Source organism: Pseudonaja textilis, chromosome 1 (assembly GCF_049901715.1).
Source record: "Pseudonaja textilis isolate UNSWEBS1 chromosome 1, rPseTex1.2, whole genome shotgun sequence".
In the NCBI taxonomy this organism is placed as follows: domain Eukaryota; kingdom Metazoa; phylum Chordata; class Lepidosauria; order Squamata; family Elapidae; genus Pseudonaja; species Pseudonaja textilis.
The window spans coordinates 304,720,802-304,739,609 of NC_141990.1; positions in this window are offsets into that span (position 1 = coordinate 304,720,802).

The following is an 18,808-nucleotide window of genomic DNA, read 5'->3' on the forward strand; positions in this document are numbered from 1 at the left end:
ACACACCGAGAAGCAGAGGGTAGGCCGCTGATGCTCTTTCCTAAACACAGACTGGAAGGAGAGGGATCGAAGTGACAGTCTTCTCAACTGTCTACTTCATAGGGACAACTTGAGGAAAAATTTCTAGAATATTTTTTAATCTTCAACCCTGACCTGATCAAGTGTATTTTCAGTTTCAGTTTTTCTTTTACCAGCTTCTCTCTCTATCCCATGACACATGTACCAGATTGGTCTGAATTGAAAAGAATTTTAAAAATAATTGAAGGAGGCAAAACCAGCACGCTCAGCTGTATGGAGAAAGTGTGGTACTCTCCTGATCTTCTCTTCTGAAGCTGCTAGTGCCTCTGAAAAGGAAGCTTAGCTGATGCCAGCAATGCAATTAATTTTGTTTCTTGTCTGTTGCTACATTAATTCCAAGAAATAGGACCAGTTCAGGAAACGCAGGAGAATGGAAAATGTAATGTTTTCTGCTTCTGTTTTTTTTAAAAAAAATTATGTTTTATCACCAAGAATAAAACAGAACAGAAACACATATATTCAACAGTAACAAAAAAAAAAAAAAGTGCAACACCCCCCCACAACACCAAACAAATCTAACATTGAATATACAAAAAATAATCCACCCCAGCTAAATGCCGGAAAGAAAATAATAATTAAAAAACCCAATAGATTCTTCCTCTTACATAATGGGTCTACAAATAATTATAAACTTTCTCATCCTTATTTAATGTGTGTGTGTGTGTGTGTGTGTGTGTGTGTGTGTGTGTGTGCACAAATATTTCAGATGAGGAAATTATTTAATAATTGAAACAACCCAATACCTAATATACCTGTATATATGATCCTGTCATACACTAACCTGGGTCATTGGTCTGTTTGACCCACTATTGTCAGTTTTTACTGGCAGGAGCTCCGCTTTCAAAATACAAGTACTGTTGCTGACCTATGAATATGTCTCAAAATGCAGAGAATACAATATAAGAGCATTGGTTATTTAGCTCAAGGCTATTTACTGGAATTGTCTATAGCTTAGTCAGATCTTTTTGACTTTCATAACAGCCTGACAAAATAAATAATCAGTGGAACAACTTGCCTCCAGAAGTTGTGAATGCTCCAACACTGGATGTTTTTAAGAAGATATTAGGCAACCATTTGGTGTAGGGCTTCCTGCCTGAGCAGGGGGTGGAATAGAAGACCTCCAAGGTCCCTTCCAACTCTGTTATTCTATTCTATTCTATTCTATTCTATTCTATTCTATTCTACTCTGTTCTGTTCTGTTCTGTTCTGTTCTGTTCTGTTCTGTTCTATTCCATTCTGTTCTGTTCTTTGGCATGGCAATCTACTAAACATTCTAGTTTGGATTATTTTAATCCTCATTATGCAGCAATTAAAAGAAAATAATGGGGGAGGGTATACGGTTGGTATAATTATAGGATAGAACACAAACACAGAATGTTACTTCCAATTAAAACTATACTGTATAGAATTAGAATTTAACGTAACAGGAAGAGCTACATGATGACAGAAGAGGGAATTAATTTGCTAGCCTCTCATTGTCAATTCATTCTTAATATTACTGGATCAATTCCATCGCATGTTTTCATTAAATGTTAGATTATTCCTTTTTCTTTAAATAGATATAATGCTACAATACTACTAAGAATAAATAATGATGGTTATATAATAAATAGGAATGGAAAGTGTTTGATAGATGATTCTCTCCATATCCAAAAGTTTCATAGCATGTCATATGATAAGCCAAGAAATCTGATGCATCTTTGGCACCAAGGGGCTGATCTGTATCACAAAGTTGCTTATAGAAAATTGGCAACTTCTGTAACAGTAGCATATAAATAAATTAGTGAGCACTGGCTTAAGGAACAACTTGAAACAAACCAGATATCAAAGCAAAGTAAGTGCCAAAAAGGTGATTACAAGGCTTATATAAATTACCATTGTATTTTACAAATTGTAATATTTTCCAAGTTAGGATAATATTCTTTGTGATTCTAGCAAAATGTGCAGAGAAATAAACTTTGCTTTATTGAACATATAAAATAAGGATTTCTTCATCCCAATTGAATAAGTGTGTCTCTCCACTGAAAATGAAGTCTTGATGTTTTTACTTTTGGCTGCCTCAGATGCCAATGTTCTCGAGAATCTGCAAAATGTAATAGTAAAACTGGTTTTCTTAAACCAATATTTCTGAACTTGGTACTTTTTTTTTATAGAATATATACAGAATAGAGACCTTGGAGGCCTTCTAGTCCAATCCTCTGCTCAAGCAGGAGATCCTATACAATTTCAGACAAATAGCTGTCCAATCTCTTCTTAAAAACCTTCAGTGATGGAGGACCAACAACTTCTGTAGACAAGCCATTCTGCTGATTAATAATTCTCACTGACAGAAAAATTCTTCTTTTATCCATTACTTCTTGTCCTCCCCACAGATGTTTTGGAGAATAGTTTGACCTCTTCTTCTCTGTGACAACCCCTCAAATATTGGAAAACTATGGTGTTACTCCTAGTCCTTCTCTTTGTTAGGCTAGACATATCTGCTCCTGTTTTAGACAGCTTCCAGTTCCCTGATCTTCTTTGTTACTCTTCTCTGCAATCTTTCTAGGCTCTCAACTTCTTTATAACATGGTAACCAAAACTGAATGCGATATTGCAATGTGATGTTACTAGTGCAATATAAAGTGGCACTAACACTTTCTATGACCTTGATACTATCCCTCTGTTGATAGGGCCTAGGACGGCATTGGCTCTTTTGGCAGCTGCCTGACTTAATCTCTGTGGCCATGTTAGCTAGGAATTATACAAATTTGATTCCTACATATCAATATAAGTTGTCACTGATATACTATAGGAAAGATATTGGTTATGATCTCATAACATTTGTGCTGTCCTGTGGTTTCTGCCAATAACGATCAGGTATTTCAGTTCAAACATATTGTTTCAGCAATTCTGCCACGACAATTTGCACCAGATGTAATTTCCAAATATATTTCAAGGGCAGCCCCCATACAAAATAGGTTAGGTAAAGGCAGGGGTAGTTAACCTTTTTATACCTACCACCCACTTTTGTAATTCTGTTAGTAGTAAAATTTTCTAACCGCCCACTGGTTCCACAGTAATGGTGATTTATAAAGTAGGGGACAAAACCCCTACCACCCACCATGAAAGCTGGAACGCCCACTAGTGGGCGATAGGCACCAGGTTGACTACCACTGGGTAAAGGTAAAAGTTCCTCTCTCACATACGTACTAGTCATTTCCAGCTCTAGGGGGCAATATTAAAAAGCCGAAGAGTCAGGCCTTCAAAGACATCTCTGTGGTCATGTGGCCGGCATGACTAAATCCCAAAGGTGCACGGAATGCTGTTACCTTCCCACCAAAGTGGTCCCTATTTTTCTACTTGCATTTTACATGATTTCGAACTTCTAAATTGGCAGAAGCTGGGACAAGTAACGGGAGCTCACTCAGTTATGTGGTGCTAGGGATTCGAACTGCCGAACTGCTGACCTTTCTGACTGACAAGCTCAGCATCTTAGCCACTGAGTCACCGCATCCATAGAGTAGGTTACCATAACTTAAATGAGGTAAAACAGGATATCATTGATTGTGAGTTGGGCTTCCCAATTCAGGAATGGCTGCAATTGATACAGAAGATGTGACTGTTCAATCCCATATTCCCCATCCACAGCTGCCAGCTGCAGACCAGTTCTGAGTTGGATAGCGCAAACCTATAGAAAGCCAAAGGTAGGGTTAACCTTGAATCATTTAGCCCATGAACCCAAAGTACCTCCAGTGGAGTATGAAACTAAAACCAAAACCAAGTTTCTATTTTCATACAGAAACCTGAGAGCCTCCAGAGCCTTTTTTTTTTTTTTAGATTGGAAAGGATGGTCAGTCAGAAAAGCTCCAGAATGATGGGAGATGTATAACAGAAGACAATGCCAGCAGTACACTTTCTCCACCTTCAATTATAAGCTTGAAATACCCCCAAAAGAAATTTAAAAGACATTTTCAAGAATTATGAGGAAAAAAATAAAACAAACATTTTATTTCCAATTTTTTAAAATGTGGGAAATTGCAAGTTAGATTTTAGCAGAGCATTAAAATATAATTTACTAAAATGATAGCTCTCTCTAGAGTATCACTTCTATTTTTTTCCTCTCATTTTCCCTTTTTAGGTAAGGGTATGTGTGTGTTTGTGTATGAACCCATACATGTGATACTGTCATGCACACATTTTATTTATTTATTTTTATTTTATTTATTTATTTATTTTGTCAAGCAATTATAAGATAACAGGTATAAGTATAACATAGTTATGGATACATGAAATGGATACATATCAGAAAAATAAAAGAAATTAAAAAAAACAATAGGATAGGGAGGATAGGCACGTTGGTGCACTTATGCACGCCCCCTACAGACCTCTTAGAAAAGGAGTGAGGTCAATAGTAGACAGTCTAAGGTTAAACTTTTGGGGTTTGGGGAAGAAAACATAGAGTCAGGTAGAGTATTCCAGACACTGACCACTCTGTTACTGAAGTTGTATTTCCTGCAATCAAGTTTGGTGCGGTTTACCTTGAGTTTGTATCTGTTGTGTGCTCTTGTATTGTTATGGTTGAAGCTGAAGTATTCATTGACAGGTAGGATATTGCAATGTATAATTTTATATACTACAGTTAGATCGGACCAAAGGAGGCATAGTTCTAGGTTTTCTAAGTCTAGAATTTCAAGTCTGGTGGCATAAGGTATTCTGCAACGAGTAGAGGAGTGGAGAACTCTTCTTGTGAAATATTTCTGGACTTTCTCAACTGTGTTAATATCAGATACGTAATGTGGGTTCCAGACTGATGAGCTGTATTCAAGTATTAGTCTAGTAAATGTTTTGTATGCTCTCGTTAGTAGTGTGATATTACCAGAGAAAAAGCTACATAGGATTAGGTTAACAAGTCTTAATGCCTTTTTGGCTATGTAGTTACAGTGGACTCTCACACTTAGATCATTAGAGATGAGAACTCCAAGGTCCTTGATAGAGTTTGGATCATCAACTAGGTCTTGACTATTCAGCTTGCATTTTATTTTCTGATTATTATTTTTTTGCCAATATGTAAGACAGAACATTTATTTGTTGAGATTTGAAGTTGCCATTTGTTTGACCATTCTGATACATAGTCAAGATCTTTTTGAAGGGTAGCAATGTTGTCTGTGGTATTGAACAGCTTTACATCATCAGAGAAGAGAACGCAGTTGCTCTTAATATGATCACAGAGGTCATTTATGTAGAGTATGAAGAGAGTTGGTCCTAGAATATTGCCTTGGGGAACACCACTGTTGACAGGTACAGAATCTGATAGGACACTCCCAATTTTGACCATTTGTTGTCTGTTTGACAGGAATGCTTCTATCCAGTTATGCAGTTGTCCAGAGATACCATAAGATTTTAGTTTTAGGAGTAGTTTGTTGTGTACTACTGAATCAAAGGCTTTACAGAAGTCTATGTAGATTGAGTCTATTGCTTTGCCCTGATCGAGTTGTGTAATCCATATGTTTTTGCAGTGTAAGAGTTGCAGATTACAGAATAGTTTTTTTTCTGAAACCAAATTGTTTATTAGAGAGAAGATTGTTTGTCTCTAAGTGGAGGATAATGATTGGAGGTTAATAACTGATTCCACGACTTTACAGGTGACGCAGCATAAGGAGATTGGTCTGTAATTTTCAACTAGGCTGGGGTCTCCCTTTTTGAAGATGGGGATGACCGTGGCTTGTGACCATAGGTTAGGCAAGGAGCTGGTCCTGAAAGATTTTTCAGAGATTATGCTTAGAGGTTCTGCTATGGCAGTGGATAGCTTTTTTAAGAAGTAGACACATATTCCATCCGGTCCAATAGATAGAGGTGGTTTTAGATTGCATAGTGCTTTTTCAACATTGTCTTCTGTAAAATCGATATGTATTAGATCATTGTAGTTTTCTGTGGTTCGGCTAGGAAATACCGGGCATGATCCATTGCTGTTTACAAATACTGAGCCAAAGAATGTGTTAAAGAGGTTGGCTTTAATGGTGTCATCGTTACAGTCTTTACCATTAGGTCCTATCAGGGGTGGGATGGACCTTGAGTCTTTTAGTTTGTTGTTTACAAAATTGTAAAAAGCATGGGTGGAATTGGTGCGTAGAAGGTTTTCCTCTTGTTTAATGTGATAATTGATGCATTCAGTCTTTATCTGGTGGCATAAATTTTTGTATCAGCTTTTGAAATTGGCAACGTGACCAGATTTGTTTTTCCACCAGAGTGATCTCTTTTTGGATTGAAGTTTCCTTATTGTTATGGGTAATCTGTTTGTTTGCTTTATTTTGTTTTGTTTAATTAGGTGAAAACAGCAGGAACCTTCAGAGTTGGTTTTCATCAGAACTGTGCCAATATGATATATCAAATAAAACTATTGTTTGAGGAATTTACTTGCCTTGGAGTTTCTTTGCTATGGGTGTATTACTTGGAACTATTACTGTGCACTTGTCCTCAATGTACTCTTGAGGACTTTATGACTGTGCAACAGAATGCAATCAATGTTGCACATTTCTGGGCAAGTCTAAGTTAGTCTTTTATACATTTTAAATGTTATATTTTCATTTTATACAGTACCTGTGCACAAAATTTTAATAATGATGCTTCTGACCTAAATAAATAAGCCAGAGAAAATTAAATCAATATTTGCATATAAATTTATCCTCATGTAAGGTGAAATACATTAGGTTTTATACTATGCTACTTTGGTATTTCAGTTTAAAAAGTTATAAAAACCTTTACAGGAAAAAAGCAAAAATTGCTGGCATTTGTTAAATACATGCAGGCATTCTATTAGCAATAGCACTTAGACTTATATTCCACTTTATAGTGCTTTACAGCCTTCTCTAAGTGGTTTACAGAGTCAGCATACCGTCCCCAACAATTTAGGTTCTCATTTTACCCACCTAGGAAGGATGGAAGCCTGAGTCAGCTTTGAGCCTGGTGGAAATGGTTGAATCAACTTAAGACTGAAAAATAACAGAGAGACATTAAATGGATAGATTCAACCATTTCCCCACAAATACCCTTCCTGTCTATTCCACACACACATAAACTTGAGTTTAACTCTTGGAATGATTGCTTGTAACAGCCGCAGTGGTGCAAAGGTTAGAATGCAGTACTGCAAGATACTTCTGCTGACTGCCAGCTGCTTGCAATTTGGCAGATCGAATCTCAAGGTTGACTTAGCTTTCCATTCTTCCAAGGTGGGTAAACTGAAGACCCAGATTGTTGGGGGCAATATGCTGACTCTGTAAACCGCTTAGAGAGGGCTGTAAAAAAATGTGGAGCAGAATATAAGTCTAAGTGCTATTGCTATTTCCAAACTCCTGGAAATAACAGAGGTCTTCTGGTCCATGAGCACGTTGGCAATGGAGAAGAACAACCATTTTGAATAATATCCAGCAATAAATAACAAGACAATGCAAATATTTGGCTACCATATGTTCTGAATTTGTGTGGTATGTTCTGGCTAAAGCAAAACAAAAAGTAAGCTGTCTGGCAGCTACTTTTTGCAACAACTGGAGTTTCTGGAGTTTTCTAGAACAACCACATACAAAGCACACTGTACTAGTCTAATCTGAGTGATCAATAACAGTAGCTACTGTAGATTTATATGATCCATGTAAGAACACATAGGATAAATTCAATCCAGAAGTTCAATCTAATGGTCACCAAGAATTTTGCAATACATATTTGATACCTCTTCTTCTTCCTAGCATATTCCCACAGGTGCAGGGTCTGCTTTTTAGATCATTGAATGCCATTTTGCATGGTAAGCTGCATCTCCAGGTTGCAGGCCCACAGCTTGCATATCTTTGTTGGTGGTGTGTTTTGCCATCTATGTTTTGGATGCCTGTGAGGTCGCCGGACATTGATTACAGATTACGGATTACAGAGATTACAGATTAACAGAGTTGGAAGGGACCTTGTAGATCTTCTAATCTAATTCCTCACCAGAGCAGTAGACCCTACACCATTTCTGATAAATGGCAGTCCAATCTCTTCTTGAAAGCCTTCAGTGATGAAGCTGCCACAATTTCCGAAGGCAAGCTGTTCCATTGGCTGATTGTTCTCACTATCAGAAAATTTCTCCTTATTTCTAGGTTGAATTGACTTCTAGTCTTGGCCATTGTGGAAGGTGCTACTCTTGGACATGTCCATACCAGCAGAGTCGGCTTTCTTTCATCTTCTCTAGAATTGGTGTCACACCAAAATGTTGTCGAATTGTGTCATTTGTGGTGTGGTCAAGAAGGGAGATGCCCAATATCCAATAGACCATTCACATTTCCATGGCATGGAAAGCTTTCAGTCCCTGTTGTGGCTGCCCAGCATTCAGTGCAGTACATATTTGGCACCCCTAATTTACAAAGGGTCTCTAAAGCAAGAGATCTACCACTGAGCATCATCATCTTTCCTAATGCTGTCTTCATCCACTGAGTTTTGCGTTCATACAAACATCCATTTTCTTTCCACTTTTTCACGGCATCTGCATATCCATTCAAGAAGGATCTTGCATTTGCCGTTCATCAGAACAATTACAAAAGGGAAGATGATCAAGAGGAAAGATGGTGGTCAGACATGAGTCTTCAAGGCTGTCAAATTTATTTTTAATAAGCAGCTGAAGGGAGAAAAGACTTTGCCATAGTTAGAAATATATTCATGCTAGTACTTGCTGACGGAGGGTGTCCTTCTTTTGCCCTATCCCTGTGATAATCGGTATCAAGATGTTCTGCAGCTTTTCAGTGGAATAGGGAAGACTGTTCATCTTGCACAGCCACTTTTGAATTTTAGTATTAAGTCTCCAGTTTCACAGTAATCAATAAATGTAAGGCTCTGCATGTTTAACAGCCTTGTCAAGGATGTTGATGTACAGACATTTGTTTATTGTCTTACTGGTACTGAGCCAAAACTCTCAGCAAGTGGATATTTTTAATAACTAAAAGCCCTTCTGATAACAATCCACTGTGCTGCCCCATTCAATAAATTGAATGTGCTGCTCAATGGCATTATGCAGTCCACGTCTCCAAGAACAGCCATTGATTTAAACAACAGTTAAACAGTTATTATTGGGAAGCATTTTAGAAAACAGAATTCTTATGCATGCAATTTGAGCTGTCTCTGATTTTGATTTGCCAGTCAGTTATAGAATTTTGGGGAATTGAAATATATATTTTATGATATAGTTAGGCATGCTGACCTTTCAAGATGCTATAAAGAGAAAACTATAAACTGGTTGTTATAGTCCTGTATGAAGAAGCAATTCCTGTTTTTTTGTTCTTGGTCTACTGGGTCTTTTGGTTCACTTAGGATGTTTTGGAGGGCTTTGATTGGTTTGCATGCCTCAGCGATGCCATAAGGTTGTAATACTCTGTTGGTTTATGAGATTTTTTAAACATATTTCCTTCTTCTTGTGCCATATCCATCATCAGACATTGGTGATCATGTTGGCAATCCTATTTTTATCAACAGCTACACAAAAAAGTGCTGTTGAGTTTTGTCTAAACCAGTCCCTTAGATTTTGAAGCCATGATGTTCTTCTTCTGCCTGGACTTCATTTACCTTCAATCTTTCCTTGGAGGATTAAGTGAAGTATGCCGTACTTTCCCGTGTGTCACATTACATGTCCAAGATATTCTAACTTTTTTTTTTATGGTTTTGATGATTTCCCTTGGATTTCCCAGGCGGCTTATCACCTCCTCATTTCTGATTTTGTCAACCCAACTAATACATAACAGCAGCCTGTAAATCCACATTTCAAAAGGTTTTAATCTCTTCAAGTTACTTTCTTCCAGAGACCAACTCCGTAGAGCAGGATAGAAAAGATGTAACATCTGACAAGCCAGATTTTTTTTATGTATGACAGCCAGTAAACAGTAAAGAATAGCCTAATCAAGAATCATCCAGAGCACTCCCACTAACACTGACAGAGTGAGGCATTAGTATATAAATATAAGATCAAACTCAGAGGTGATATTCAGCAGGTTCTGATCAGTTCTGGAGACCCGGTAGCAGAAATTTTGAATGGTTTGGAGAACCAGCAAATACCACATCTGACTGGCCCCGCCCCCATCTATTCTCTGCCTCCCGAGTCCCAGCTGATTGGCTGGGTCTTCTTTTGTTGCCCTGCTAAGGAGAAAGGAGCTGGAAAGCAGGTTAGTGGGGTGGGGAGAGAATGGGATTTTGCAGTAACCTTCCCCCTGGAGTGGGGTGAGAATGGAGATTTTACAGTATCCTTTCCCTGCCACACCACCAAGCTACACTCCCCAAGCCACACCATGCCCATCAAGCCATGCCCACAGAATCAGTAGTAAAAAAATGTGAATCCCACCACTGAACAAATTCCACACCCTGCTAGTACTTCTAATACTCCACATCCTTCTAGTACTGACCTAGTTCAGTAATGAAACATCTCCAAGAAAGTTACCAATCTCGGAGAGCACTAAGGATCCCACAGTTCAACCCTGAACTGCAAATATTCCCTTATATTGGTGTTAATTTTATTACTTTGAGGAAAGTCTTCTACAAGTGTTGCTGCACAAGGGGCTATGGAAGTGGTTGCTTCTCTTCTGAAACATTGAATAAATCTATGAAAGCAATCTTGCTCACTCCCAAGCAACTCCCAAGCACAGAATACTAGTAGCCATGCTATTCTCTCCACCTTACTTACACTGAGACTGCAAGCTCTTTTGAAATCAAATCAAAGTGTAATAACTACACACTGTAAGTAATAGAAAAGACACAGGAGGAGCAGATTTTATGCTGTCCAAAACAAGTCTGTAAGTTCAGTGCTGGACCCAGTACGGTGTCCCTCAGAAAACACCTTGAAAATTGAACAAGTGTATGGACATCCTTGTGACTCAAGGCAGATGGAGGCTACTAGGAACTAAGGATTGTTCTAAATGGTGGTTCCAATGGTGCTAAATGGTGGTCCCTAGTTTAGCCCTCATCATTATCTGTGGGGGTGTCCATGGGGTCAGGGGTGGGCTGCTGGGGGTTTACAAGGGTTCGAGAGAGTTCCTAGCTAAAATTTTATGCAGTTCAGAGAACCCCCATATCCCAATCCTGGCTGGCCATGCCCACCCCACCCCGCTCCGCCCCTCCCAGGAGTCCCCACATGGCCTGTTTTGGATGCAGGTAAGTGCAGGATGCGCATGGAGGCTCGGGTAGGATGAAAAAGAGACCTCCTGGATGTTCAGGAAGACCCCAAATGGGCCTGTTTTCAACTTCCAGAGAGCCTCCGGAGCCTGAGGAGGCCATTTTCGCCCTCCTGGAGGCTTGAGGAAAGCCTCTGGAGTCCGGAGAAGGCAAAAATGCCCCCCTTGCCGTGAAGCAGGAGGCCAACTAAGCCATGCCCATCATGGCCACACCCATCCAGCAACCGGACAGAGAACCCTTTGCTAAAATTTTTGAAGCCCACCCCTGCATGGGGGGTGGGGGGTGGCATCAAAACAACCACAATTGCATGATCAAAGACCAGCCCATGGAAAAAGAAGCAGGGCTTCAACCACATAGTTACAACCATCATGAGGACTTTTTAACCTCCCCACTAGGCCACACTCTCCTCAAAATCAGCCCATTTCTGTTTTTGTTAATTTTACATTTACCCTCTTAAATGCATTTCATCCCCTTTGCCCACAGCCTATGAATATTTTTAGAAAGCTGAGCAAAACCACTACATTTTCATTAATATTTCTCCCACATGTTTGTCTAGTGGGAAAGAAACCGTGTCCTCCTGGCATATAGTCTCCCCACTCAGAACAAAATTGTTCTGTAATCAGAACAAAAGGTTAAAAATTAGAATGGGTTCAGTCCAAAGATTAATATGCATCAGGAAACACCAATTTAATTAGGCAAATATTCCTTCCAGGCTAAGCTTGGCTTCGATTAAATAAGAAAAGATCCTTTCCCTGAAGAGATTACTGTTTCAAATCAGCAGTGCTACTAAATAAAGCAGAAACGGCCACTCAGCAGGGTGTCTAAAAGCAGAGCGCGCCCTGTTGGAACGCTGGCCGAGTGCATTTTCCTGCAATTCCTCAAGGGTCCAATTTCATACACTTTCATGGAACAAAATCAAGGTTTCCCTATACAAAGCGCATTCAAGGATGACTTGGTGCATCTGACACCGAAAGCTGTGTATGTTGCTCTCTCAAACTTAAACCTCACTTCTGATATGCAACTGACCAATGGTGGGATTCAAAAATTTTTACTACTGGTTCTGGAGGTGTGGTTTGGTGGGCGTGGCAGGGGAAGGTTACTGCAAAATCCCATTCCCTCCATACCCCATTAACCTGTTTTCCATCTCCATTCTCCTGTGCAGGGCAACTGGGACTCGGGAGGCAGAGAATAGATAGGGGTGGAGCCAGTCAGAGGTGGGATTTTGAATGACTCAACATTTCTGCTACCAGTTCTCCAAACTATTCAAAATTTCCACTACTGGTTCTCCAGAACTGGTCAGAACCTGCTGAATACCACCTTTGCAACTGACTGAGTAATTTATTCCCAGCTTAGAAATGTTCCTGGTAAGGTTTCTTTCTAACAGTCTGATACCGACCAATGTAGACATATGATATCACTGAAAAAAGTGACTTATGACCATTTTTCACACCTACAACCATTACAGCAGCCCCATGGTCATGTGATCAAAACTTAGACGCTTGGCCACTGATTCATGTTTATGACGGTTGTAGTGTCCCCGGGGCACGTGATCCCATTTTACTTCCTACTGACAAGCAAAGTCAATGGAGAAGCCAGATTCACTTAACAACCATGTTACTAACTTAACAATTGCAGTGATTCACTTAGCAACTGTGGCAAGAAAGGTTGTAAAACTCCCTGAAAAACTTGTCTCATTTAGCAACTGCAATTTTGGGCTCAGTTTTGGCCCCAATTTTCTTTTTCTTCATCTTCTTCATCTTGAGGTTCTTTGTTCTTATCTGCAGGTACATCTGCAGCTCACTAAAATGCAGATATAATAGAATAGAATAGAATAGAATAGAATAGAATAGAATAGAATAGAATAGAATAGAATAGAATAGAATAGAATTTTCTGAAAATCCTGTATGTTCTTCACACAATCGTCTGAGGCTTTCCATTAAATGGCAATGACAGTGTATTTAGACTGCTTAATGGTTGCTCAGTTGCTTTTACCAGTTGAGGGGCTCACTCCCATTAATTAGTTCTTTCTGAATATTTCCTTGCCATATACCATGCTTCCCCAAAGATATGGCCTATCCCCAAAATAAGCTCCACCCCATTTAAAATGTGTGTGCCTAATATAAGCTCTACCCCCCAAATAAGCCCTAGTGAAGGGGGATGGGCATGGCCACTGAGTGTGTGTGGGCAACAATGTCTGGCAACAGCAACAATCTGCGCAGCACAGGTGAGTTGAGTACCTGTGCAAGCAGAAGGCAGAAGCAGAGGTTGGGGGGGAGGCAGGAGATCCAGATGTGCCACATTCGCCATGGGAAAGCCAAGTGCAGACTGCAGTGGTGGATGGCTGCAGGAGGGACATTGACAACAGACCGAGGCAGAGGTGTGGGGGTGATGCAGGCGATCTGGACACACTTTGTGGGCTGTGGAAAAGCTGGGCAATGGTGGGCTGGAGTGGCAGATGTTTGCAGAAGGTTCATCTTCACATCTTTCGGCTTGCCTGCAACCCCTGCATCGTGTCTGGATCACCTGATTCTGCTCTGTGCCTTCATCTCTGAACAGCCCCAGAATGCACCGACCAAGGGACTGGCATACTGCAGTTGCTGCCAGATACTGTCGGTCCCCACACACTTGCTGGCCCTTGTATATGCAGTGGGGGTGGGATGCTCAGCTAGGCTCAAAAATAAGCCCTAGTGCTTATTTTGGACCCAAAAGAAAATAAGACCAGGTCTTGTTTTGATTAAGATTATATTTCACTACAGAACCCAGTTCAGTTTTGGTTATTTCATAAAGTATCCAGTTTTTCTTCATTGGGTCAAAAACCTAGCTGTCAACTTCAATTTGACATTTGGTATTCAGCTGCATCCGATGCATTTTACAGACATTTTTACATTTTACATTTTTACAGACATAGTTCCATAAAATCAATAACCAGCAATGGTAAACGCAGTGCATCAATGAGATCAATATAAAAGAAATGGAACAACTGGGGGCGGGGGGGGGGAGCTGGTGTCGCGACAATATGGCATGCAATCTTGGAGGTCTGAGATTGCTGCTGATATCTTTGCTCCTGGACGATCCAAGTGGATCTAAACTGTCCCGAAGAGATGGTGAATGTAAAGAGCGCATCCTATCGATCCCAGGGATATCGCAAAGTCCCTGGTAGATCCAGGAGAAGCTCTTTTTGCCAGCGGCAAAGAGGCAGCCATTAAAGCTGCTGAAGTTGGGACAGCTCCAAAATGAAAGAGAACGAAAGAGAAAGTGTGCCGGTTTGGTGAGAACTTTTCTTTATTTAAAGATTTGAGAGGACACCCTAAGGGAAAGAAAGAATCTGTAAAAGTTTTTTGACAGAAGTGAATAAGCGGCGATTTTAAACAGGAATGTCAAAGTAATTTTTTTTCTTATTGCTGATTTTTCTTATTTTGAAACTGGAGTGGTTTTTTCCTTTTTTTTTTAATCTACTCTTTTCTTTCCCCTTTTTGATTTTATAATATATTAAGTCAGAGACTCCCTTTTAGTCTTTTTTTAAAAAAATATTTTCTTCCTTTTTTAACCAATTCTTATTATACTCTGCCGGAAAAGGAGTGGGAAAGTGAAAGCTAAAGAAACTTTGTAACACTGCCAACTAGAGGCTAGGAAATACTCTACTTTTCCTTTGACCAGACAAAGCTAAGAAAGAATTGAGATATTTTTTCAAAGACACTGTCTGTTTGATAAGATAGAGGGAAGAGCATGGGAGAGTATTATTACAGCTGCTCTTCTGGGTTTCTATCAACAGCTGGAGTCTGGTGTTGAAACCTGCGGGGGGGGGAGAAGGTGACAAGTTTTTGGAAAAGAGAGTTATAATAAGAGCCTTGGATAATTAAACAAAGTGCAGTGTGCTCTTTTTACTTTTTCTAAGCTATGCTATCCCTCCTCACCAGCTTTATTTTATTTCATTTTATCTTTTTTTTTTTTTTTTTGCAATAGCTATTTGGATCTTTGGCTTTGTTGGAGCTTGTCTTTATTTTTATTTTTTTTTTCTTTGGAATTCCAATCTCTATGCTTGCATTTTATTTTAAAGGGAAAGCTTTAGTATTAATGTTTCCTTTTTTTTAAGGGAATAGCCTTTTTTTCTCCTTTCCTGGTATTTTTGTTTTTTCATCTACCTTTCTGGTTTATTTTTATGTACTCTTTTCTATTTGAGACCTCTCAATTGGATTAAGGTGTTGAAGAACCTGAAGAATTTTTCCTTTTCTTTTTTTTCCCAAGCCTTTTTCTTCATCTAACCACCGATTGAATTAAGGTATACAAGAACCTGAAGAAATTTTGTCCTCCCTTTTTTTTCCTTCTTTTTTTAATCATTACTACTTGGCTTCTTTTTTCTACTATTTTTATTTTGAACTACAATTGGTTATTTCACAATTGGATTAAGGTTTAGAAGAACCTGAAGATTTTGAATTGCTTAAAATGAGTAGGAAACTAACAGTTCCTGGTTCTTCAACTTCTACTTCTTCCTCTCCACCATCTGGAAGACAATGCTCAATACAGACAATGTTAAAGCAAGGAAAAGAACAAAAAAAAAAGTGACTCTACAGATGATTATGCAAGGAATTCAAAATATTCAAGCAAGATCAGAGAATATTGAAAAGAGAATAGAGAACATTGAACAAAGAACAGGGAAAACCGATGAAAAAGTGGAGAACATCCAACAAATGATGTTGAAGTATGATGAGAGATTCCAAAAAATTGAAGAAGATAAACAAAGAGACAAGAAGATTGGAGATATTGATAATAGATTAACAGTGGTTTAACAAGATAAAAGTGGTATGTTGAGATGGGAGATGGATAGATCAGAATTCTATCTTAGATTCCAAAACATAGAGGAAGAAAAAGGACAAAACTTAGCTGAGATAATGATAGAAATACCAGCTGAAGCTTTGGAAATAACTCAAGAGAAGATGATGGATGGAATAGATGAGGTTTATCGAGTTTTCACAAGATATACGATGAGAAATAACTTACCAAGAGAAGTTCACATTAGATTTACAAAGAAAGCCATTAAAATGCAAATATTGCAAGTGGCAAAAGAGAAAACATTGAAATATAAAGACAAGGAGATTGTGGTCTTGAAACGAATACCCAGAAGAGGGAGAGAGATGAGAAGAGAATACTGATTTCTGACTAAAATGCTACTTAAAAAAGAGGTAAATTATAGATGCCTGATTCCAGAAGGTTTAATATTCACATGGCAAGAACAGAGACATAGAATTGACTCAATTGAGAAAGCGGAATTATTTTATACAGAATTTTTTGGAGGGAAAGAGGAAAAGGCAGAAAAAGAAATCTCACTAACTGAATTCCAAGAGGACTGCCAAATGGTGATTGAAAAAGAAGGTGCAGTAGGTGGAAAGGTGGAAGCCAAAGAACAACGTGAACCAAGATCTACGAGAGCTGCTAAACCTAACTACAAAATATAACCATGGAAGAGAAAAAACTGATTACAATTAATATAAATGGACTTAACTCAGCTGTTAAAAGAAGGAAAACCTTTCATAAATTAGAGAAATTAAAATTTGATATAATTTGTCTACAAGAAGTACATATTAAAAAACAATATGAACAATTGTTGATACAGCCAAAATTAGGGAAAATATTTACTTCCTTGACATAATGTAAGAAAAGAGGAGTGGTTTTATATATTAAAGAGACCATCCCAGCAAAATCGATTTATACTGATGATGACGGAAGAATACTAATTGTGGAAATAATGGACAGTAATACGAAAACACTCCTGATTGCAATCTATGCCCCAAATGACAAACAAGAAGAATTCTACAAAAAATTACATATGAAAATAACTGAACTGGACTATACTAATATAGTTATGATAGGAGATTTTAATGGAATTGTAGACAATAAATTGGACTATACAGCACAGAAAACAATAAAGCAAAACAGAAAGACTCTCCCTAAATCTTTTTTTAAAAAATGGTAGATGAAATAAACTTAAAAGATACATGGAGAGAAAGAAATGCTAAAACTAAACAATACACCTTCTATTCAAATAGACACTCATCATGGTCCAGAATAGATATGATATGGATGCCAACAGAATTAATAACTAATATTCAAGAAATAAATATTGAAACAAGTACTTGGGCAGATCACAATCCAATGACGATTAAATGGAAAGGACAAAAAAGAAGATCTAGATGGACGTTAAATAATACTATTTTATTTTATTTTTTTAAAACAAAGTTTATTAATTTTACAATTAAAAAAAAACAAATCTACAACATATACACAAATAACAAAGCCAAGAAAAAGGCTAGAAAAGGAGAAAGAAAGAAATGCAAAAAGAGAGGAAAAAGAAAGAAAAAAGAAAGAAAAAGGAAAGGTGAACATTTAAAAACATTTTCCTTTTTGACAGTTTGTAAGACCTTTTCTTCTTAAATTGTATCGTATACGCACATTTTATCGATATCTATATTTAAATTACCCTCGACTAAGTTTATCTTATACACGATCTATCTTTGATTTAACCATTTATACCAAGGATTCCAGTTATTGTAATATATTGAGGACTCTTTGTTTTTTAAGGCTAGAGTTAATTTGTCCATTTCTGCGCAATCTAAAATTTTCTGGATAGTCATCTGTTCTGTAGGTGTGTGAGATAGTTTCCAGCACTGAGCAATCGCTAGCCTGACCGCTGTTAAGATATGTATTATTATGTACTTCATCTTTTTTGATAATTGTCAAAAATCCCTAATAGGAAGGACTCTGGTTTGTATTCGATTTATTCTTTGGTTATCTCCTCCAGCCATTTTCTAATTCTTTGCCAGTATTTCTGGGTTTCCTTACATGACCACCACATGTGGAAAAAAGTTCCGTCTATACTTTTACATTTTCAACATTTTGGACTCGTGTTGGGGTGCATCTTCGCCAACCTCGAAGGGGGAAGGTGCCATCTGTAAAACATTTTGTATGCATTTTCTTTATAGGCTGCCGATTTTGTGATCATGTTGTTTCTGTTCCAAATCCTTTCCCATTCTGTTAATGTAATACTCCGTCCAACATTCCTGCTCCAAGCTATCATATTTCCTTTGACTATCTCTTGTTCTAGTTCTACTTCCAGTAAGTATTTGTAAAATTTGGTTATATTCTTTTTGTTTGGTCCTAATAAAATTTTATCTAAGTGCTGAAGTTTGTTATAAATTCTGAAATCTTTGTTATCTTGTTTATATCTATTGTGAATTTGGAGATATACCCACTGATCAATTTTAAATCCTCGCTCTTGTAATTCTTGTCGTGTTTTCAGTTTTCCTTGTGAGTCTAATAAATCTTTATATTTAATCATTTTTGTAATATCCAAATTGTTGGGGTGAACCATTGCCTCCATTGTTGATAGCCAAATCAGTACTTTTAGATAGTGTTTTTTCCGTACTTTTTTCCAGTTAGTAGTGAATCCCTAATAAGGTGTCTATGAAAATATGACTGATTGGGTTTCCCCACTTCCCATAAGAAGGTGTGCCAACGTCTTTGCAAATCATGGCCTTCTAATAATAGTGTTCTTTTATTGAGTAAGTTCACCCAATCT